Raw genomic sequence first — 22,568 nt, 5'->3', positions numbered from 1 at the left:
CAGAACCAATCTTGATCGGGTTTGGTTATGGGGTTTGGGGTTCGGTTCACGTGGGTTCAGCGTCCAGGGTTCCAGAACCGAACCCGATCAAGATTTTGGTTCCAAAAGTCAACAAATTTGCATTCATCTTCAGTTTGGTTTTGGGTCCCAGGACCCAAACCTAGAACTGAACTGAAAACAATGGTCCCAAAATTTTGGATCGAGAACCAAACCACATATTTTCAGAGCTGAACCGAACCAAACCGAACCGTGTCCACCCCTACTCTCCAATCATAGATACACTGGAGCGGGCTGTCCCAAGTAGGTGGAAATATTTTATAGGGAGTAGAAGAACATTTGTCCCCATGTAGGTGGAAATATTTTATATGTGGGCACAGATATTTCCACCTACATGTGGGCACAGATATTTCCACCTACAAATATACGTTTAATTGTGAGTCCAATAATCGGTTTTGGATTCACAATTGGTTTTCAAAATCCAAGACAAACCGGCCGGGCCTCAGGATATTGCATCTCTTAGGTGGGGCCAATCACATCAACGGTCTCAAAAATATTTTGACCTTAGGTGGGTGTGAGCCAATAACATAAAAACCAAATAAGATGTAATTTTCTAAACAATTATATTAAGACAATAAATTAGGCACAATATGTGAGGAACTAACCTGGAGCAACATATCCGTAAGTGCCTGCAAGTTCTGTCCAATTTGATGAATCAGGCATTAGAAGTCTAGCAGTACCAAAATCAGAGACATGAGCCTCAAATTCTGAATCCAATAAAACATTTTTTGCTAGAGATATCTCGATGAACTATTGGGAGGTCGCAATCATGGTGCATGTATGATAAAGAATGGGCCACGGCTTTAATAATATTCACCCTCTTCAACCAATCCAACTCCAATGCCCCTTTCTCACTGCTTAGGATATTAGCCACATTTCCACTTTCAATATACTCATAAACTAGAAACATACATCGACGATGGGTACAAAACCCGTAAAGCTTGAAAATGTTGCGGTGACGAATTTCTGTTAATGCCCGTACCTCATTTATGAAACTTCTCTGATCAATTTGCTGGCCATCTTCCAATTTGTGAAGTTTTTTTACAGCTACTACTTGCCCGGTTGGCAAAGATGCTTTGTAAACTCTCCCATATCCGCCCTCCCCAATGCAATATTTGTCATCAAAGTCCTCTGTCGCATCGATTATATCTTCATAAGAAATACACCCATCCCAATTCCATATCGAAAATAGATCTTTATTCATTTCATTTCTCCGTCCCTCTGCATTTCTCTCTTCCTCTGCATTTCTTATTCTGTGGCGAAAAATGAAAATAATTCCAAAAACTAAAAGTAGAAGGAATACAGGGCTCAAAAGAGAAAGAATGATCAATGTGATAACTTTGTGTCTCTTTTTTGTTTCACCACTATTTATCGGTGGGGTGGGGAATTGCACGATTGCAAACCTTGCGCTTTGCCGCATAGTCCTATGTTGCCCACAAATGTCCCTTGTTGAAAGGCTTTGCTGTTAGGAAGACTACCCACCAAATTATTGTATGATAAATCAATCAATGTCAAGCAGAGCATATCTTCCAAAGAAGATGGAATTGAACCGGTTAGCATATTGTAGGAAATATTTAAGATTTCCAACATGTGTAATTTTCCTAGTTGGGGTGATATTTCTCCTGTAAGCAAGTTACAACTAAGATCTAGCATAATTTGTAGCTCTGCTAGATTGCCTATTTGAAATGGAATGCTTCCATTCAAATGATTTCTGCTTAAGTTCAAAGAATGCAATTTCGAGCAATCTTCTAGTTGTTCTGGTATCGATCCACTCAGTTTGTTTGCTGATAGGTCCAGGATCTCCAAATTGGACAGTTTTCCCATTTCTGATGGTATCCGACCAGAAAGTTGGTTACCATTTAAACTCATGTTATATAAAGCTGTCAAGCTCCCCAATTCCTTTGGAATCTCTCCGACCAAAAGGTTTGAAGAAAGGTCGAATAGTGCTAGTTGAATCAACTGTCCAAACTCCGGTGGTATTTTACCAGCTATCAAGTTCCTTGAGAACTTTAAACTTATCAAACTTTTACACTTGCCCCAACTTGGAGAGAGTTCACTAGACAAACAGTTGTGGCTCAAGTTAATATATGTTAGATTTGGACAAACTCCAAAGTCTTCGGACATATTTCCAGAGAGCTGGTTTCCTTCGATATAAACACTGGTTAAGGACGTATAGTTTGTCCAGATTTTTGGGATGGGACCCGAAAGTTGATTGTGAGATAGACTTAGAATGGCTAGTGTTTTAAGTTCACGCAAAGAGGCCGGAATTGTGCCATTAAGAAGGTTATAGGCCATTTCGAGATGAGTCACATTTTTCAAATTTCCTATTTCTTTAGGGATGGGACCAGAGAGCTTATTGTTGTAGAGGTTCAACCATACAAGGTTGGTCAAGTTTCCTATTGTGAAAGGAATGGAACCTGTTAGAATGTTATCAGACATTTCTAGATCAGCCATATTTTTCAAATATCCTATTTCTACAGGGATGGGGCCAGAGAGCTTATTGTTGTAAAGGTACAACGTGACAAGGTTGGTCAAGTTTCCTATTGCGGAAGGAATGGAACCTATTAGAATGTTATCGGACATTTCTAGATCAGCCATATTTTTCAAATATCCTATTTCTTCAGGGATGGTGCCAGAGAGATTATTGTTGTAGAGGTACAACGTGACAAGGTTAGACAAGTTTCCTATTGCGGAAGGAATGGAACCTGTTAGAATGTTATCGTACATTGCCATATCAGCCATATTTTTCAAATATCCTATTTCTTCAGGGATGGGGCCAGAGAGCTTATTGTTGTAGAGGTACAACGTGACAAGGTTGGTCAAGTTTTCTATTGTGGAAGGAATGGAACCTGTTAGAATGTTATCGGACATTCCCATATTAGCCATATTTTTCAAATATCCTATTTCTTCAAGGATGGGGCCAAAGAGATTATTGTTGTTGAGGTACAGTGTGACAAGGTTGGTCAAGTTTCCTATTGCGGAAGGAATGGAACCTGTTAGAATGTTATAGGACATTTCCATATCAGCCATATTTTTCAAATATCCTATTTCTTTAGGGATGGGGCCTGAGAGGCTATTTTTACCGAGGTACAAATGAGTAACGTTGGTCAAGTTTCCTATTGTTGAAGGAATGGAACCTGTTAGAATGTTATAGGAGATTCTCAGATCAGCCATATTTTTCAAATATCCTATTTGTTCGGGGATGGGGCCAGAGAGCTTATTGTTGTAGAGGTACAACATGACAAGGTTGGACAAGTTTCCTAATGTGGAAGGAATTGGTCCGAAGAGTGCATTGTTGCTAAGATCAAGATAGGTGAGTTTTGGAAAGGAAGAGAATTTGAAGTTATAGAGCTTACCTTGCAAAGCTACACCTGTTAGGTTTATTTGAGTGACACTTCCTTCGTGGTTACATGCTATTCCCCTCCAATTGCATGGGATTTTATTGGTGGCATTGTGAAGTGACCATGAATTGAGAGGAGCTTGGTTAAGGAGGCTAGCTTTCCAGCCGAGGAGAGCCTCTGCTTCTACTGAATTTGCCGTTGTTGAACGGCAAGAAAGCATCGGAAAGTAGAAAAGTAAAGAGAAGAGGGAGAGAGATTTCTCCAAGGCCATGGTTGTTGGTGGTGTTTGAGTTTTTTCGCTCATGTTGGATGTAGATTTATAGTGAAAAAGTCGTGTGTCCTTCTATGCGGTGCGTTGAGGGGAATAGTTGTGTAGCACATCTGTTCTTGTAGCAGACAATTAATGTGGCCCCACTCGTATTTTTCTAAACGTGTAAGAACCGTAGTCTTTTCTTCTTCTTGATCATTCACCACATAAACTTATCTTATTAGCTCACGCTGTGTTTTACCGTGAAGAGGTTGAGGACACATGTATGATCCTAGCCGTTTAATTTTTGAAGAAAATGAATGTCAATCTTCCAAATTTCGATGATAAACTATCAATAAACGGAAATTTCGGAACATCTAACAGGGAAGATTGTTGGCCATGTTCAATCCTGTGAGATAGATTAGATGGAGGGTTAGGATCTTGAACACATGGCATTCCTTCTTGAAACAGTGGAGTGGGGGCGAAGCACAATAGCATACCCTAAAGGCCCTGTTTTCAAAAAAAAAAAAAAAAAAATTCTAATGGAAAAAATTTTCTTTCCACAATTGGAGGGAAATGATATATGATGAGGGATTTGCTAGCGTCCATAGCAAAAGGCATTTGGCAGATGGACTGTTGCATGTGAGAGTAGCCACATAGGAAGAAAAGGGGGCGAATTAATCACTTCCCATAAAAAAAAATGATTAATCGACTAGAGAGAGTGACACCCATTTATTTTATGGTAATGCCCGTCTTTTTCTTGAAAACGTATCATAAGCATAAAGAGGGCGACAACAGAAAATGCATGGGGCAATATCTCATCTCTTTGGAAAGAGCTCTTTCAGTATTTCAAAGAGAAAATGACTGGATTGTTTGGTAGAGAAGCACAAAGATATGAGTGGTTATTTTCTCAAGTTGAACTAGTCATCAATAGTCAGACATTATGAATGCTCTTACAAATAGAACTTGAAATTTCACAGGTAGGTAGACTTGGTCCAAAGTTCAACCCCTTTATTCCCAGCTAGTGGCCAGAGCTACCAAACCCAGGTCTCTATCTTAGAGATATTGACCCACTAGTGGAAATTTTGTAACTTTCAAAGAACAATCCATCTAACACAGAAGATTTTTGGCCTTGTTCAATCTTGTGAGATAGATTAGATGGAGGGTTAGGATCTTGAACATGTGCCATTCCCTCTTGAAACAGTGGAGTGGGGGCGAAGCATACCCTAAAGGCCCTGTTTTCAAAAAAAAAAAAAAAAAAACATTTCTAATGGAAAAAAATTTCTTGGAAATTTTTCTAGCATCCATCGCAAAAGGCATTTGGCGGATGGTCTGTTGCATGTGAGAGCAGCCACATAGGCTCACTTTGCAGCAGATTTTGTCTTCATTCACGAGGTGGCAGCCCTCATATGCAAGAGACCATCCGCGAAATGCCTTCTGCGCTAGAGGGATGTTATTATAAATTGAAGGCCCCTTTAGTAAAAATTGAATAGGTTTGGTTCGCAGTGTTTTATTTCCATAGGTTGATCCTAACCCTCCGATCTATAGAGGGTTAGGATCAAGGGTTAGGATCAACCTATAGAAATGATTTTTCAGGCACAAGCCCTGTTGTATGATCCTAGCCGTTTAATTTTTTGGCCCAGGCTATGTCTCTGTAGATTTCTATAATGTAATGTAACAATGAAGAGAATGACGTGAGCTCTGTCGGTGGGGCCTTGATAGATGAGCAGAGACCCAAGGAGTGAAGAGTAGGAGCCCTGTTTGTATTTACTTGGGTGAGGATTTGGAATCATACTATTAGTCTAATTTGTGGGGCCACCTCACTCATACTTTTCCTTATGCATGATTACTTTCTTTCTGCCGTGGTCTACAAGGAAGAGTGATCGAGGACTCATATCTTACAAACGAATGGCTCTTGTTTCATTTATTTCCAAACCACATGACTTTTCTAAGGCCCAATGGAGAAAATGGACAAAAAACTAGCTAGTTGACAGGTGTTTTTTCTTTGCATTAAAGTGACAATTGAAAGAGGAAAGAAGTCTGATTACTTAAAGATTTGAGGTCAAACTGTTGTTTAGCGATCAGTAGCATCCATCCGATGGGCCACAGATTTGAGGTCAAACTGTTGTTTAGAAGAAATCTCGGGTCGGATTGGGTTGACGCGGGTAAAACCCAACCCAAGTTGCAACACTAATTTGGGCCTTTGCTCAACTTTGATTGATCTTCATGTATGATTGATGGATGTGAGAGTGATAAGTGATGAGGAGTGAAGCGATTCAGTGGAAGTGCAGATATCAGTCTTCAAGTGGGAGATTGTTATTGGTGAAGCCTGATCCCAGTCTAATCTGGAAAGTATTGTACACTATACCCCCGACTGCGGCGGTCTCGTTCGGAGCGAGCTTGGGACTTGCAAGGGGGTGGGAGCCCCCCTGCTTGAAGGTGGGGGTTCGGGGGTGGTAGCCCCCGACCCGAATTTTTTAGGGTATTTTTATACTGGGGGTAGTTTCGTACTTTCATGAATTACGATTTTTTCTCTTTATTGTAACGCGTCTCAGAACGCTATATAAAAAGGATGTGATATCAGGAGACGCCCTAGAGAGGTGTGAGGGTTTGTAATCTCTTCTTCAGAATAGTGGATTCGTTGGCTTGTCGCTCTGCCGTGGACGTAGCCCAAACCAAACTGGTTGGGTGAACCACGTAAATCTGTGTGTTCTGTGTATGAATCTCTCGTTTGTCTTTGCATCGTTATTCTGCTGTGTTGTTAATTCCTAACAAGCTGGTTTAGACAGGTAGCACCCCTATTTTTTGGGATGTGAATCCTTGTTTTTGGTTTTTTATTCTTATTTTTTCTCATCTATTTTGTTGTTTATTAGTGTTCTTGCATATAGTCTTGGCTACCATAAATTTTTTTTCCTAGAATCTGAGCTTACCCAATGCTGAGGGAGTGGATGGTACAGTTTTGTTCCTCTCTGACTGATGTGTCACCCCCTAAAGTTTAAAGTCGATCCGACGGCCAGAGAGGGAGAATGAAGCTTTCAAAGTTGAGTGGCACTTTCTGTAAATTTACTGGTTCAAAAAATTACAGAAACTGCCACTGAACTTTGAAAGCTCTGTTCTCCCTCTCCGGCCATCAGATCAATTTGAAATTTTAGGGGGTGACTCCTAGGTCGGAGAGGAACAAAACAGTACCACCCACTCACCGAAAAGCTTTTCCAGTCGCCGTCGGTAGGGAGTTTGCATCGACGCCACCCCCTCCTATCAAAGTTGAGGGACAGACGCGTGTCTTTGTCTTCCACACTGAAATGGAAGATTGGAGACATTCAATGGAACCTTCATGACTTGTATTGGAGAAGGAGAATAATACTTTTGAATGATTAGAAAATGACAAAAATGAAACCATTCCTTTGAAGAACAAGCAATCACTCAAGAGAATCAAGGATTTGCTGGAAGGGGACTCTTTTCGAAGTAGCATTTCCAAAAGTCGAATCAAAGGCTTTACAGGGGTCAGGGGAGCTCTTGGTTAAGTTAGCATTAGCAACGTGGGCAAGGACTCTGGTTTTGCTTCAATGGTTAGAGGGTGGACTTAACCTCCAACCGGGATTTGTACCATGGAGGCCTAGGTTGCGAGGGAGTGGGCTTGAGTTCAGAGACCGGACAGAGAGGGATGAAAGCGAGCGATTCATTGCTCCCTATGCAAACTATTAGGATCCCTTTTTCTTAAAGAAATTTAAATTTATATTGTTTTTAATCAGTATACATGCAAATATTTTTTAAAAGAATACATTGGAGCCCGCATGGTTCGATGATCCAAGCTGTTCATTTGCCGGGCTTTGACTTAGATACTATGGAATCCCTCAAAAATCATTTCCATTAGATGATCTTAACCGTCCGATATACAGAGTTTTTTATAACCTACGGTCCCTCTACAGATTAGAGGAATAGAATCATCTGTCAAAAATGAATGGTTTCGATTACACAACAGTATATCAAAATACTTTAACCTATGCAGATGATGTTTATATAATATTGTAGCATGTTATTTGACACATCTGTCAAATGAGAAATGGGACCAAAAGCTCCAAGACTTGATCTCGACAGTAACTGACTGAGAAGGTGAAGAGACTCAACCCATTTTAAAAAAAAAACATTAAACATACATGCCCCCATGTGGGACCCAAGACTTGATCTCGACAGTATCTGAGAAGGTGAAGAGACTCAACCCATTTATACTTGAAATTCCATCAGTTGAGACAATTCAATTGTGTGGAATGGCTTTGGAAAAGGTGGCATTCGAGCAGAGAACTTTTGAGAGACGTGTTGCATGGTTGGCCGAGTTTGTGGATTTACATTTATGCACGCAAGTGCCATTGACACTGCCAAAACTACTTCATTTTCAACTTGGTCTTCGGGATTCGGGAGCCGTGGGTCCAACACATCCTTTAGCCGTAGATTCTGGCCACCTTCAGATGATGATGATGACAAGGAGGAGATGATATCTCCACGGTGTCTTCCCAATATCACTTCAAGTGCTAAAACCCCAAAGCTATATACATCGCATTTCTCGGTCACTCTCATTGTGTAAGCAAGCTCTGCCAAAAAAAATCCACATAAAAAATGATATCTCCAGGATCCGAACATCCCTTTAACCTTTTGCACATTACAAATACATGCCTTTAACCTTTTGCTTAAGGTGCAATGAAACTAGTATGTGACATGAGCAGACCATGACAAGAGAGGTTTGGATGTGGGTTTTACTTCAGTGCTCGTGTGACCGTTGGATCAGGTCAGTGCTGGCCGGCAACTCATCATTCCGTAAAAATTAAAAAGAAATAGGCTAATATTTTCTCGAAAAATTCCACATCGAAACAATAGAAATTAAGCAAATCCATTTCCTAATCAAACATTTTAAAGTTGGAAAATTTACAAAAATCCCCTTGACTAAAATTTTAGTAAGAATACTCATAATTTTAGTTACTTACTAGTCAAGTAAATTTTCCACCAAAAATATTTTGACCTTAGGTGGGTGTGAACCAATAACGTAAAAACCAAGTAAGATTTAATTTTCTAAACAATTATATTAAGACAATAAAACAATATGTGAGGAACTAACCTGGAGCAACATATCCGTAAGTGCCTGCAAGTTCTGTCCAATTTGATGGATCAGGCATTAGAAGTCTAGCAGTACCAAAATCAGAGACATGAGCCTCAAATTCTGAATCCAATAAAACATTTTTGCTAGAGATATCTCGATGAACTATTGGGAGGTCGCAATCATGGTGCATGTATGATAAAGAATGGGCCACGGCTTTAATAATATTCACCCTCTTCAACCAATCCAACTCCAACGCCCCTTTCTCACTGCTTAGGATATTAGCTACATTTCCACTTTCAATATACTCATAAACCAGAAACATACATCGACGATGGGTACAAAACCCGTAAAGCTTGACAATGTTGCGGTGACGAATTTCTGTTAATGCCCGTACCTCATTTATGAAACTTCTCTGATCAATTTGCTGGTCATCTTCCAATTTGTGAAGTTTTTTTTACAGCTATTACTTGCCCAGTTGGCAAAGATGCTTTGTAAACTCTCCCATATCCGCCCTCCCCAATGCAATATTTGTCATCAAAGTCCTCTGTCTCATCGATGATATCTTCATAAGAAATACACCCATCCCAATTCCATATCGAAAATAGATCTTTATTCATTTCATTTCTCCGTCCCTCAGCATTTCTCTCTTCCTCTGCATTTCTTGTTTTGTGGCGAAAAATGAAAATAATTCCAAAAACTAAAAGTAGAAGGAATACAGGGCTCAAAAGAGAGAGAATGATCAATGTGATAACTTTGTGTCTCTTTTTTGTTTCACCCCTATTTATCGGTGGGGAATTGCATGATTGCAAACCTTGCGCTTTGCCGCATAGTCCTATGTTGCCCACAAATGTCCCTTGTTGGAAGGCTTTGCTTTTAGGAAGACTACCCACCAAATTATTGTATGATAAATCAATCAATGTCAAGCTGAGCATATCTTTCAAAGAAGATGGAATTGAACCAGTTAGCATATTGTAGGAAATATTTAAGATTTCCAACATGTGTAATTTTCCTAGTTGGGGTGATATTTCTCCTGTAAGCAAGTTACAACTAAGATCTAGCATATTTTGTAGCTCTGCTAGATTGCCTATTTGAAATGGAATGCCTCCATTCAAATTATTTGTGCTTAATTTCAAAGAATGCAATTTCGAGCAATCTTCTAGTTGTTCTGGTATCGATCCACTTAGATTGTTTGCTGATAGGTCAAGGATCTCTAAATTGGACAATTTTCCGATTTCAGATGGTATCCGACCCGAAAGTTGGTTACCATTTAAAATCAACTTAAATAAAGCTGTCAAGCTCCCCACTTCCTTTGGAATCTCTCCTACCAAATGGTTCAAAGAAAGGTCAAGTAGTTCAATTTGAATCATCTGTCCAAATTCTGGTGGTATTTTACCAGTAATGAAGTTCTCAGAGACCCTTAAACTTGCTAAATTTTCACACCCAACCCAACTTGGAGAGAGTTCTCCATAAAATTGGTTGTAGCTCAAATCAATGTATGTAAGATTTGGATAAACTCCAAAATCTTCGGACATATTTCCTGTGAGATAGTTTCCTTCGAGCTTAACTCTGGTTAAGCCAGTGCAGTTTCTCAAGCTTTTTGGGATGGGACCTGTAAATTGGTTATTTTGTATCCCAAATATTTTAAGCGATCCACCTTGGCAAATTTGTTGTGGCAAATATCCCGAGAGGTTGTTGTCTCCCAGTTGGAGTGAGACCAAATTTATCAGACTTGGCATTTCTTGAGGAAGTGAACCCGAAAGCTTATTTTCAAATAGGCGTAGATCAGTTAGCTTTTTAAGATCAGCTAAAGAAGGGGGAATTGGACCTGTTAGAATGTTAGAGTAAATGACCAACTCAACCATATTTTTCAAATCTCCAATTTCTTTAGGGATGGGGCCAGAGAGCTTATTACTGGAGAGGTGCAAGAGGGAAAGCTTAGTCAAGTTTCCTAATGCGGAAGGAATGGAACCTGTTAGAATGTTAGAGGACATGTCAAGTTCATCCATATTTTTCAACTCACCAATTTCATTAGGGATGGGGCCAGAGAGGCTATTGTAACCGAGGTACAAATAAGTAACGTTGGTCAAGTTTCCTATTGTTGAAGGAATGGAACCTGTTAGAATGTTAAAGGACATTCCCATATCAACCATATTTTTCAAAACTCCTATTTCTATAGGGATGGGGCCAGAGAGCTTATTACGGTGGAGGTACAATGTCACAAGTTTTGTCAAGTTTCCTATTGTGGAAGGAATGGAACCTATTAGAATGTTATTGGACATTCCCAGTTCAACCATATTTTTCAAATATCCTATTTCTTCAGGGATGGGGCCAGAGAGATTATTGTTGTTGAGGTACAACGTGACAAGGTTGGTCAAGTTTACTATTGTTGAAGGAATGGAACCTGTTAGAATGTTATAGGAGATTCTCAGATCAGCCATATTTTTCAAATTTCCTATTTCTTTTGGGATGGGGCCAGAGAGATTATTGTTGTTGAGGTACAACGTGACAAGGTTGGTCAAGTTTCCTATTATGGAAGGAATGGAACCTGTTAGAATGTTATCGGACATTCCTAGATCAGCCATATTTTTCAAATATCCTATTTCTTTAGGGATGGGACCAGAGAGCTTATTGCTGTGAAGGTACAACGTGACAAGGTTGGTCAAGTTTCCTATTGCAGAAGGAATGGAACCTATTAGAATGTTATGGGACATTTCCATATCAGCCATATTTTTCAAATTTCCTATTTCTTCAGGGATGGGGCCAGAGAGATTATTCCTGTAGAAGTACAACGTGACAAGGTTGGTCAAGTTTCCTATTGCGGAAGGAATTGTTCCGAAGAGTGCGTTGTTGCTAAGATCAAGATTGGCGAGTTTTGGAAAGGAAGAGAATTTGAAGTTATAGAGCTTACCTTGCAAACCTACACCTGTTAGGTTTATTTGTGTGACACTTCCTTCGTGGTTGCATGCTATTCCCCTCCAATTGCATGGGCTTTTATTGGTGGCATTGTGAAGCAACCATGAATTGAGAGGAGCTTGGTTAAGGAGGCTAGCTTTCCAGCCGAGGAGAGCCTCTGCTTCTACTGAATTTGCCGTTGTTGAACGGCAAGAAAGCATCAGAAAGCAGAAAAGTATAGAGAAGAGGGAGAGAGATTTCTTCAAGGCCATGGTTGCCGGTGGTGTTTGAGTTTTTTCGCTCATGTTGGATGTAGATTTATAGTGAAAAAGTCGTGTGTCGTTCTATGCCGTGCGTGAGGGGAATAATTGTGTAGCACATCTATTCTTGTAGCAGACAATTAATGTGGCCCCACTCGTATTTTTCTAAGCGTGTAAGAACCGTAGTCTTTTCTTCTTCTTGATCATTCACCACATAAACTTATCTTATTAGCTAACGCTGTGTTTTACTGTGAAGAGCTTTAGGACACATGTATGATCCTAGCCGTTTAATTTTTGGGACAAGTGGTTGAAAGATCGGGACGCCATTCCATGGAGGTCTGCAGATGTTCTAAAGGAGATTCTTGACATACGGCATGTCTCGCTCCGTTCCAAGAAATTGAGAGCTGAGTTATCACTTCCCTAAATTCCAAGTTTCTCTCAACAAAGCGACAGTGAGCCTACGTGGCTGCTCTCACATGCAACAACCAGCCACAAAATGCCTTCATGCAATGGACCCTAGCAAATCCCTTTCTATTATTTTGTGATGACAAATAACAGAAATTTTCTATTATTTGTACTCAGAGTGCCCCTCAACGTCCCATATTTGTCAAAAAGTATAGTGAAACCAACTTCATAGGACTAATCCAAACCGTTCGCAGTGTTTTATTTCCATAGGATGATCCTAACCTTCCTATCATTCGGTAGAGTTTTCTATACGGTGTAGTTTGTTTATTTTTATTGGCACAGATTTATTTTACTTTTCTAATGGGTGTAGTTTATCTACATATTAGAGGGTTAGAATAGTAAGATGAAGATGATTTTGGAGCAATGCATATCTACATTGGGCCGAACAAATGAACGGTTTACTCATAACCGAACCATGTGCAATCGGTTCTCAGAATTTGGAACCAAAACCAAACCAAATAGTTTGGTCGGTTCGGTTTGGTTTTGGGTATATCCAACCTTTATTTTTTTTCCTTTGCATAAAAGCAACTAAGCTGAGGATAGTGACAATGAACAAAGTCACTTTACATCTCTCGATGGGCCATGATAGATGAGCACAGACGTGTCAAGAGCAGGAGCCTTGTATTTACTTAGCTGAGGATTGGAATCATGAATGTACCAATCAAATAGTGCTAACTTATAATCAACACATCTTATTGAAACAATCGACATATTTAACTAGGTAGGTGATATATTCGACCCTTTTCTTACTTGGGACAGCCCTCAGGTGTATTTACAACTACCCGTTTTACATTAGAGGAGGCTGTCCCGATTAAGAAAAAGGGGTGAATATATCATTTCCCTCTAACTACAGCCTATTTGGAAGGCCCCCTCACTCATTACTTTTCTTCTACATGGGTGACGCCTCCAAGGTAGAGAGATAGACGGTTCATATCTTGCATAATAATTGCTCTCGTTTCATTTATTTCCAAACCATATGGCTTTTCTAAGGCAATGGGGAAAGACGCATAGGGAGTCGATTTAAGATATTTGGGGGTTGATTTATCACTGGCCTAAAAAAAACTAGCTACTTGCAATGTGTTATTTTCAACGAGTGTCATAGTGAGTCGCCAATGTACATAGACATTATTACCTTTGGAATGTCCGGTATGAGGAGATAAGAAGAGATGACTAATGTGGGAGTGGGTCCTCAATGTATTAAGTTGGAGTGTGTTTTTCCTCATCTTCTTATTGTTGTTGATGTGTTTTTCGTCCCTCTATGCCCGCTTTTTTCCATGGAGATTAAGGGTATGGTCCCAAAGTTGACTACTTGAATCAACATATATGGAACCCACTTGGATGATAATGCCTCATCAGTCCCATGTAACTAATCTGACTAGTTATGTTTTGTGTTGATTACTAGGTCTGTAATTAAGTGAATGATATGTGTGAGTTGGTGTGTGATGTGTGTTGAACGGATGGGCGTGCCAATTTGTAAAGTAAATAACCAACATACTAAGGGCAATTGACTTCCGTCCCCTGGGATTGGATTTCAGGCGATTAAGAAGAAGAAGAGGGCAACCCAATTTCTTTCTTGGGATCTAATGCCATTTGTTTAACAAAATTAAGGACATTCGAAGGGGTAAGATGCCAGAGTAGTGATCATGGCTTTATTGTCAATGCACGCAAAATACAAACGACTCGACAGAGATTGACATGAATCGATTAAATTCTTAATAAAACAAATACAAATAGATGCCAGTGCAATGGATAAAGAATTAAAGAGAAATGCTAACTGAATATGATGAAACCATTATGGGAGGAGTCCATGCATGGTGCATTTATCAAAATACTTTAACCTATGCAGATGATGTTTATATAATATTGTAGCATGTTATTTTACACATCTGTCAAATGAGCAATGGGACCAAAAGCTCCAAAACCATGTGGGTTGCCTCACGATGGTCTACAAAGATCAACGGTATACATTAAACATACGTGCCATCCAAAAAAAAACAGTAAACATACATGTCCCCGTGTGGGACATAAGACTTGATCTCGAGGTGGCTATCAGCCTAGTTTATCTCTTATTTCTATCAAATACACTGACCTAATAAGCAAAAGTGAGTAACTTGCAAAGTATTTTTTTTTCCTTTGCATAAAAGCAACTTAGCAAGATTTGAAAAGGTGAGAATTTATATAGTAGCCGACCGTGAGATTTACAAGGCATGGTGGCAAAACCCTACCCTCTGGTTTTTTATCCAGTCAAACTACCTTTCTTGACTTCCCCTTGGGATCAAAAATCAAATGGGCAGGGTTTTGCCACCCTGCCATTGTAAATCTCACGGTCGGACATCATATAAAAACTCTGAAAAGGTTATGTAATGTGACAATAAATATAGTGACAATGAACAGTCACGTTAAATCTCTCGGTGGGCCTTGATCGATGTGCACAGTCGTGTCAAGAGCAGGAGCCATGTATTTACTTGGCTGAGGATTGGAATCATAAATAAATGTACCGATCAAATAGTACTAACTTAGAAATTATAATCAACACATCTTATTGAAACATATTTAACAAAGTAGGTGATGGGGTCCGGACTAAGCACTGATGGAATCCGGACTCAGCACTGATGGGTCCGAACTCAGCATCCAATTGGCTGCTGGCACGTGGCCCTCACAAGGACCGTTGGAAGGCCAACACCTGTCCCTACTAGGTACGACACCTGGACCAATCAGGGACTTCCACCTGCCCTCCTTAGGTATGAGACCTGGTCCATACAGAGGCCACCACCTGTCTTGGATAGGTGGCTCAGAATTACCACCTGTCCTAGACAGGTGGCTCAGAATCACTATAAATAGCCTTCACTTGTACTAAGGTGAGGGTCCTGAAATCTGAGAATCAAAACTCTAAGCTTTTGCTCTGACATTGCTCTGCACTCCTGCTCATACTGACTTGAGTGTCGAAGCGCCCGTCCGGAGTACCACTCCGGGTTGGTCTTCTGACCCTTTTCTTTCTTGTCTGTACCCTTGTGCAGCGCAGGACTCAACCAGCCCTTCAGTCGTGACTTGTTAGCTCGGACCATCCAGCCCTACCATAACCTGTTACCAATTTTAGACCTAACAGATTTGGCGCCATCCGTGGGACGGTCGCAACAAAAAGCTGTTCGACATCTTATCTCAAGAAACAATGGTAGGACAGACCGGCAAGCGAGCACCTCCGACTTCTCGGGCTACCCGGGCTACGGCCCCCCGCGAAGGACGAAGTGAGCGACTGGCCTCGCAGGTAGAGGTCGGGGCGGCCGTGGAGCGGACTTCGCCTCGCTCGGACCGCTCAGACCCTACTCCGACCCCAAGGGAGATGCGGGCCCTTTTTCAAGAAATGACTGCTGTAGTTGCGCAGTTCAGGAATGCGGCCCCCGCACTCCAGCAACACCCAGTCGAAGTTTCTCGACCCATTCAGAGGGGAGAGAGCTCCCGCAGAGAACGCGCGTCTCCACCCCGGGACCAGACTCGTCACTCCACAAGAAGAGACCATCGCTCGCGGGACAGGAACGTGCGCCCCGAGCCTCGTCAGCATCACCGGTCACGATCTCCCTCCGTGCAGAAGCGTGGCAGCAAGAGAGACCCCATGCACGGAGAGGGATCGCGGCACCGGCGAAGGAGTCCGCTCAGCCAGTCCGGTTCTGCAATGAGCCCATCAGCCATAAGGAGCAGACCTGCCCGTCAGGCCGAGCAGAGGGATGATCCAATGTTACTGAGGATCCAGAAGATCGACAATAGAATCGAAGAGCTGGCCAGAGATCATGGCCGCCCTGCTTCGAGGATCTTCAGTAGCAATCCTCCTTTCACAGACAGAGTACTCGGTGCGGCAGTCCCCATGGGCTTCAAGATGCCGCAGATCCCGCAATACGATGGGACCACCGACCCCGTGGATCATCTGCAGACTTTCAGAACCACGATGCTTCTCCACGGGGCGTCGGACGGGTTCCTTTGCAGGGCACTCCCCACCACATTAACTGGAGCCGCGAGAGACTGGTACTCGCGGCTGAAGCCCAAGTCTGTGGACAATTTCGATGACTTCGGGGATGACCTGGCCCGACATTTCATGAGCAGCAGAAGACCTCGAAAGACAACAGCTTCACTGATGGCCCTGAGACAGGAAGACGGTGAGGCCTTGAAAGCGTTCGTTGGCCGGTTCAATAGGGAGGCCCTGCAGGTACCCAACCTGGATCCCTCCGCGGCAACAAATGCCCTTCTGGCCGGAGCCCGGTCAACTGACTTCAGACGAGCAGTTGCCCGGCGCAATCCGCAGTCCCTGGCAGATCTGATGACCGGGGCGGAAGAGTACATCTCCGTCGAGGAAACTCTCGCCGCCCTGGATTCCGTCAGCAAGAGAAGACCCGAGGAGAAGAACCCTGCCAAGCAACGTAGGGACGACAGACCTCAGAGGAAGGAGAGCAGCCCGCCCCGGAAGGAGAGGAGCTCCCCCCGGCTCCGGAAGGAGAGGAGCCCCTCGCCGAGGAAGCGCTACACCCCGCTCACCGCATCCAGGGCCCAAATCTTGGCAGCCATTCAGAAGGAGGACTTTATCCGATGGCCGAAGAAGCAGACATCAGAGGCGGGCACGCAAGATATGTCCAGGTATTGCCGGTTCCATAAGAGTCACGGCCATGACACCAATGCATGCATTCATCTGAAGGAGGAGATCGAGCAGCTGATAAGCAGAGGGTACCTCGGAAGGTACTTAAAAAATAATGACAACAGAAGGGAGCGCCAGGACAACCCGAGGCCCAGAGATAGAAGCCCCCGAGACGCCCAACCTCTGGGCGACCGCATCCAAGCTCCTGCCCCGGCCATTCTCCCTCCTCAGGTACCTCAACCTCAACCTCAACCTCATGGTGTTATTGGTACCATTTCAGGAGGGCCGACCGCGGGAGGGACCTCTTCATCGGCCCGCAGGACTTATGCCCGGCAGGTCAACGCCGTCCATGCCTGCAGCAAGAAGGCCAAGCCAGAAAACGAGATATCCTTTTCAGAAGCAGATCTTGACGGTCTCATCCTCCCGCATGATGATGCCCTGGTCGTCACCATGCTAGTGGCGAACTGGGAAATGAAGAAGATCTTGGTCGACAACGGGAGCTCCGCAGACATCCTCTACTACCACGCCTTCGAGCAGATGTTGATCGGAACTGACTGTCTGAAGCCGGCCAACTCTGATCTGTTCGGTTTCTCAGGAGAAGTTGTCAAGGTTGAAGGACAGATTGAGCTTCCAGTTCTTATCGGGGAGCCGCCCTGCCAGTCCTTCGCCATGGTGACCTTCCTGGTGGTGAAGGCCAAGTCGGCCTATAATGCCATTCTAGGACGCCCTGGCCAGAACCTCCTCCGAGCTATTCCCTCCGCTTATCATCAGAAGATGAAGTTCATTACGCCAGGAGGCGTAGGTGAAGTCAGAGGGGATCAGCCCCAATCAAGACGGTGCTATGCGGCGGCGCTGAGAGGGAAGAATGCGTCTGAGTCTTTGCCAATCGAGCTGTATGATCTGAGAGATGAAGCGCAGATCACAGTCAACGAGCCGGCCGAGGACCTCATTTCTATCCAATTGAACAACGATGACGAACAGAGGGTTGTCCAGATAGGCTCTGCCCTGCCAGAGGCCGCGCAGCAGGATCTTGCTCAGTTCCTCAGAGCTAATGCAGATGTCTTTGCCTGGACTCCTTCAGACATGCCCGGCATCGACCCGTCAATTAGCACCCATGAGCTCGGTGTCGATCAGACCTGCAAGCCCGTGAAGCAGAAGCGGAGGCACTTTGCACCAGAAAGGCGGAGAGCCATCAGAGAAGAGGTGGAGAGGCTTTTGAAGGCCGATTTCGTCCGAGAGATCCAGTACCCGGACTGGCTCGCGAATGTGGTGATGGTAAAAAAGTGCAATGGGAAGTGGAGGACCTGTATAGACTTCACAGACCTGAATAAGGCCTGCCCAAAGGACAGCTACCCACTCCCAAAAATAGATCAGCTCATTGACGCTACTGTAGGTCACGAGCTGCTCAGTTTCATGGATGCTTTCTCAGGATACAATCAGATCAGAATGTACGAGTCAGACATCCCGAAGACATCGTTTGTTACTGACCAGGGGACCTATTGCTATCGGGTGATGCCTTTCGGACTGAAGAATGCAGGAGCCACTTACCAGCGGCTCGTCAACAAGCTGTTCAGAAATCAGATCGGCCGGAACATGGAGGTCTACATTGATGATATGCTAGTGAAGAGCAGAAGTGCTTCCGACCACGTCGCGGACCTCAAAGAGGCCTTCCAAGTCTTGAGGGAACACAACATGAAGCTTAATCCGACTAAGTGTACGTTTGGCGTCGGGGCAGGCAAATTCCTGGGCTTCATGGTAAGCCAGAGAGGAATAGAGGCAAATCCAGAGAAGATCAAGGCAGTAATGGAGCTGACTCCTCCCAATACTATCAGAGAAGTGCAACGGCTGACCGGTCTGGTAGCAGCCCTGGGGCGGTTTATTTCCAAGTCCGCCGAAAGATGCCTCCCGTTCTTCAACGCGGTCAAAGGTATAAAAACTGCGCCCTGGACTCCGGAATGTCAAGCGGCGTTCGAGGAGCTGAAGCAGTACTTATCCTCTCCCCCTTTGTTGTCCATGCCAGAGCCAGGAGAAGAGCTGATTCTGTATCTCTCAGCGGGACCCTTGGCAGTTGCAGCAGTGCTGATCAGAGAAGAGTCTAACCAGCAAAAGCCGATCTACTATGTCAGCAAGGTCCTCCACGATGCAGAGACCAGATATCAGCGAGTAGAGAAGCTCGTGTACGCCCTCATTATGGCGGCCAGGAAGCTAAGGCCGTACTTCCAGGCGCACACGATCAGGGTCTTGACAGGACAGCCCCTCAGACAGATCCTCCACCGGCCAGACACTTCAGGCCGACTTGTCAAGTGGGCCGTGGAGCTCAACGAGTTTGATATCAAGTATCTGCCCAGGCCGGCAATCAAAGCTCAGATTCTCGCAGACTTCATAGCTGAGTGCACAGTTCCGGACCCAGACCCCGGGTTGGTAGCAGTTCCTTCTCCAGAAGCAGAGCTGGCTGTACCGGAGCCGCGAGTCGTTTCCAGAGCAGCACCGCCCCCCGGGACTGAGTCCGTCATCGCGCATCCAGATTTGGAAGAGCCGCTCTGGGAAGTGTATGTGGACGGGTCATCGAACAAGACAGGGTGTGGTGCAGGACTAGTTCTCACTGGACCAGAGGACTTCGTCCTGAATTATGCCCTGAGGTTTGGTTTCCGTGCGTCCAACAATGAAGCAGAATATGAAGCGCTCATAGCCGGAATGAATCTCGCTATGCAGACCCGTGCTCAGAGGTTGAAGGCGTACTGCGATTCACAGCTGGTTGTCTGTCAGATCCAGGGGGTATATGAAGCCCGTGAAGAGCGGATGATCAAGTACTTGGGAAGGGTTCGCAGTCTGGCTGATAAGTTCAAGAGCTTCGAGGTCGTCAGAGTCCCCCGAACAGAGAATGTAAAGGCGGATGTGCTATCAAAGCTTGCAGCATCAGGTTACACCGCTCTCAGAGAAATTCGCATGGAGTTTCTGAAGAGGTCCAGTATCGATGGCCAGTCCGCCGTAGTGATGCAGATCGACGATGAGCCGTGCTGGATGGATGAGATCATCAGGTATCTGCGCAGCGGAGAGCTCCCGGGAGAGAAAAAGGAGGCCTGTAAGGTCATGCAGCGGGCAGCAAGGTTTTCACTGGATGGCGAGACTCTGTACAAGAGGTCGTATACCCTCCCGTATCTAAAGTGTCTCCGCCCCAGTGATGCCTTGTTAGCCCTGCAGGAAACCCATGAAGGAATCTGCGGAGAGCACCTCGGGGGCAAGGCCCTCGCCATTAAAGTCCTCCTGAGAGGTCTGTACTGGCCTACATTGAGGAAGGACGCTCTGAGCCTTGTGAAAAAGTGTGAGAAGTGCCAGAAGTGCCAGAAGTTCTCTCCGGCCGTCCACCACCCCCCGTTCCGATGGCCCCGATCATCAGTCCTCTTCCCTTTGCAGTCTGGGGAATGGATATTCTGGGCCCCTTCCCGCCGGCCTCTGGAGGCCGTGAGTTCGTCGTTGTCACCATCGATTATTTCACCAAATGGGTAGAAGCAGAGCCTCTGGCCAAGATCACAGAGCCGAATGTACAGAACTTCTTCTGAAAATCAGTAGTGTGCAGGTTCGGAATCCCCCGGGTCCTCATAACGGACAATGGCAAGCAGTTCGACTCAAGGAACTTCCGAAAGTTTTGTTCAGACCTGCAGATAGAGCAGAGGTTCACATCTGTGGCACATCCTCAGACAAATGGGCAGACAGAGGTGACGAACAGGACCCTATTGCAGGGGATAAAGAAGAGACTGGATGGCAAGGCCGGGCGTTGGGCTGACGAACTGTATCATGTGCTCTGGGCGTATCGGACTACTCCGCGCACGGCTACAGGCGAGTCACCCTTCAATCTCTCCTTCGGAACAGAAGCAGTGATCCCGGTTGACATCGGCGTCCCCTCCCTAAGGATCGTCCATTTCAATGAGCAGCTCAACGGGGACGGACTCCGTGCCAACCTTGACTTGCTTGAAGAAGTTCGTGAGGAATCTCAGATCAGGGCTGCGGCCTATAAGCAGAAAGTGTCTAGATATCATGACGTCAAGATCCGACCAAGAGAATTCCGTGCCGGCCACCTAGTCCTGAGGAAGGCCTCCGTCTCCCAACCAAGAAGAGTAGGCAAGCTCTCTCCGACCTGGGAAGGGCCGTACCGAGTCAAAGAAGTCATCCGCCCAGGAAGCTATCGATTAGAGTCCCTTGACGAACAGATGCTACCGCACGCCTGGAATTCTAGAAATCTTCGGATCTACTATCAGTAATTTTGTTTGCCTTCGTAGACTTGTAAAGAACTGCTGTAATTATTCAAGTTTCGAAATCAATAAAATAAGCTTCCCAAACAAGTGTCCCTCTTTGAGTCACTTATATAAACGCCAACATACAGCACTGGACCACTCCGGCTCATCCTAGTGGCTTGGAGATCAGTTCCAGCCGAGGACGCCCGCAGTGGAAACCACTTCCAAAGATCCTAAGTATTTGCGTACCAAGCTCCCAGCTCGGTTCTCGCAGACTTAGGACGAGCAGTAGTGGTGCACTCCGGCTCATCCTAGTGGCTTGGAGATCAGTTCCAGCCGAGGACGCCCGCAGTGGAAACCACTTCCAAAGATCCTAAGTGTTTGCGTACCAAGCTCCCAGCTCGGTTCTCGCAGACTTAGGACGAGCAGTAGTGGTGCACTCCGGCTCATCCTAGTGGCTTGGAGATCAGTTCCAGCCGAGGACGCCCGCAGTGGAAACCACCTTCAAATATTTTCTAAGTGTTTGCGTACCAAGCTCCCAGCTCGGTTCTCGCAGACTTAGGACAAGCAGTAGTGGTGCACTCCGGCTCATCCTAGTGGCTTGGAGATCAGTTCCAGCCGAGGACGCCCGCAGTGGAAACCACCTTCAAATATTTTCTAAGTGTTTGCGTACCAAGCTCCCAGCTCGGTTTTCGCAGACTTAGGACGAGCAGTAGTGGTGCACTCCGGCTCATCCTAGTGGCTTGGAGATCAGTTCCAGCCGAGGACGCCCGCAGTGGAAACCACTTCCAAAGAATCTAAGTGTTTGCATACTTAGCTCCCAACTCGGTGCTTGCAGACCTTCTCGCTGTAAATGACTCACAGACCCTCTCGGTCAACGACGGACAACCACTCCGGTTCGACAGAAAGAGAAGGATGCAGCACAGAAATTATGCGTATAAAAAACAAGAAGGCCGTACAAACAGTTGAACAAAAGTGTATTTGTATTCACAGTATTCATATTACAAAATTGCTCTCTTCGCCGAGCTGGCTTACAAAGAATGGGCCTTACGAACCGTGCAAAAAAAAACATGCCACCAAAAAGAAAGATAAGAGCAAGAGGGCTGCTACTCAGGCCTCCTCGTCGGCCACTCCCTCGGTGACGACCTCTGTAGGAGTGAGGGTTGCAAGCTCGCCGACCTCAGTAGAGGAGACTGCGGCCACAGTCACCTCCGCATCCATCTCAACAGGCCGGGAGGAGTCCGGTTCGTCTTCCTCTTCATCATCCTCCCCCTCCGGAGGTGCATACGGAACGGTCAGTCCGTCCAGAGAAACGCCCGGGTGAAGCCTCTTCACCTGCTCGGAGCAGAGAAGGAAACCCG

At 44.8% G+C, this 22,568-nt stretch overlaps 1 pseudogene; it reads right to left on the bottom strand.

Moving 5' to 3' along the window:
* Positions 1–7,509: 7,509 nt before the first annotated feature.
* Positions 7,510–11,304, bottom strand: LOC143889202 (uncharacterized; annotated as a pseudogene).
* Between the last annotated feature and the right edge of the window lie 11,264 nt (positions 11,305–22,568).

This window comes from Tasmannia lanceolata, unplaced genomic scaffold (assembly GCF_043159265.1).
Source record: "Tasmannia lanceolata isolate RefF3 unplaced genomic scaffold, GAP_Taslan_0.1 ptg000013l, whole genome shotgun sequence".
NCBI lineage: Eukaryota > Viridiplantae > Streptophyta > Magnoliopsida > Canellales > Winteraceae > Tasmannia > Tasmannia lanceolata.
The sequence above is the reverse complement of the archived record's forward strand: the minus strand, read 5'-3'. Positions and strand labels throughout refer to the sequence as shown.